Consider the following 2,573-nt stretch of genomic DNA (forward strand, 5'->3'; position numbering starts at 1 on the left):
AACTGAAAATTTTAAAAATATAAAAATATGTAGAATGCAGAATGTAAATTATTTATGCAGTGACTCTTTGATAATTCACCTGTTTTATATGCATACACATTTGATATATGCATAGAAATATATGTGGGAAGGTATAGAGAGAAATTAAATTGAATTAAAACTAATAATAAAAACATACACTTGTTAAATGCAATATTAATAGAGTATAAGGTTATTTGGATATGGATGTTAGATAATTATATTTAAACACATAGCTTATGTCTGTCCAATTGCTTTAATTTTTTTATAACATAATTGTTTTTGCAACATTGTAAAGTACTTCAAGGGTTTGAGGAGCATTATCCAACAGTTAAATAGTTCATTTAATTGCAGTTTAATTACAACCCTCACAGCATTTACTTCCTTCAAAAATTAATTTTCTGTGTTTGGCTTCCAGTGTTTAAATCTGTCTCTTCATTGTTTCTGGTTTCTTTTACTTAGTATAAAATGTATTCTTTAAAAGTAGTCATGCCAGCTGGGCTTGGTGACTCAGCCTGTAATCCCGCGCTTTGGGAGGCTGAGGTGAGTGGATTGCCTGAGCCCGTGGGCTCGAGACCCACCTGGGCAACTTGGTGAACCCTCATCTCTACAATAAATCAAAAAATTAGCTAGGCATGGTAGTACTCACCTGTCGTTTCAGCTACTTGGAAGGTTGATGCAGAAGAATCACTGGCGTCCAGCGGGTCTAGGCTGTGGTGGCCAGGAGTGGCCACTGCACTCCAGTCTGGGTGACAGAGTGAGATTCCAACTCAAAAAAAAAAAAAAAAAAGTAGGCATACCAAACATTTGATCACACCTGCCAAATAGCCTAACTTGGAACCATTTGAAAACTGCAGCAAAAGCATATTTCCAAATGAATTTACTGCATATTTGTTTGCTTATTTTTATTAACTTGGAGTCATGTGACTTTGGGAACCATCTACTGAGCTCTTGAAAATAAATGCCAGTTTTTGACATTTCAAACAAGGACTATTTTCAGTCTTTTTTTTCCCTACTGAAAAACAATAAGGGAAAAAGATAAGAAGCAAGAAGAGATAAGAGAGGGAAGGAAGGAGAAAGAAAATGTAATAAAAAAGCAAAAGGGCAATAATCGAGCAAATAAATAAAATTATACATATTAATTTAAATAATTTGCCCAAAATACAAGGTAGTAACAGGAATACAATTAATGTGTAAGACAAGTAACTGCAATCTTAGACGAAGATCTTAAATTGTAACCTAAAATACTAAAGATGCAAATATGGGGTTACTAGTCCAGGATTTTAAAATACCTATGATAAATATGTTCAACAATTAATAGAAATACGTAAATACAATAGAAAAAACAGTTAAGAATGTCACTAGAAAATATGACTCTTAAAAACAATCAAATGAGCCGGGCTCAGTGGCTCAGCCTGTAATCCTGTGCCTTTGGGAGGCTGAGGTGAGTGGACTGCCTGAGCCCGCAGGTTTGAGACCCACCTGGACAGGCGAGACCTCATTTCTACAATAAAATAAAAAAAAAAATTAGCCGGGTGTGGTAGCGTGCACCTGTAATTCTGGCTACTCGGAAGGCTGAGGCGGAAGGATCGCCAGAGCCCAGCAGGCGAGGCTGTGGTGGTCTGGAGTGGCTGCTGCACTCCAGTCTGGGTGACAGAGTGAGACTCCAACTCAAAAACAAACAAACAAACAAACAAAAAACAACAAGGGGGGGCAACTGAAGATGGCGACTGCATAGGTGGATCCCTGAGATTCTCCAAAAGTGAGTTTCCCAAAAAGACTATTACTTTTCTTCCTTCATCCCCCCACCCACCTCCAGCCGCACTGGTACAAGGCTTGGGGACTTTTGGTCCCACGCAGGGCCAGACATTGCAGCCGGACCGTGGCTGCTCCACTATATGTGATTCCGGCCAGCTGGGGAATCCCAAACCCCTGATCCCAGCTCCATCCCTGGCTACATCATCATGACCAGCACCCAGCACGAAGCTACTGGTCACTCAGGGAGGCTCTGAGCGCCCACCCCTTAGAGATACCGGTCCCATTTCTGGTTAAAGTGCCCTGGGAGGGACCAAGAGCCACCACCTGCCCTCTGGAGCTTTGGAGATCAGAAGCCCCGGGCCTACCCTGGCTGAGGCACTCAGCATGTGCGACCACAAGCCTGTGTAAGGGGGCAGAGCCCCAAGCTGGTGTAAGGTGCCGATCGCAGGCTGGAATTCCAGCTCCAGAGGAGGGAACACCCAACCCTCTCCTCCACCCTAGCCTGCTCGTGGCACCCTGGATCCAGCACCCAGCTGTGCAGCTGGTCCCACCTAGAGACCCACAGGAGGATCCCTAAAAGTGAAAGTGAAACCACCACCTCCGCCATTTTCAAGGCATCTTTACATCGCATTGCCCCACCCACCTATCAGAGCCTCCACCTGTTTCCACGGTGACATCATTAACAGGAGACAAAGCCCCTCCCCTACGCTGAATAGAGACCAGTGTCACAGATCTCCCAGGCAACAAGCTAACTGCCTGCAACAGAAACAGAGGAGAGAGGCTGGAGATTAGATCTC

This window comes from Carlito syrichta, unplaced genomic scaffold (genome assembly GCF_000164805.1).
Source record: "Carlito syrichta isolate Samal-C Ts95f unplaced genomic scaffold, Tarsius_syrichta-2.0.1 Scaffold305843, whole genome shotgun sequence".
Lineage (NCBI taxonomy): Eukaryota > Metazoa > Chordata > Mammalia > Primates > Tarsiidae > Carlito > Carlito syrichta.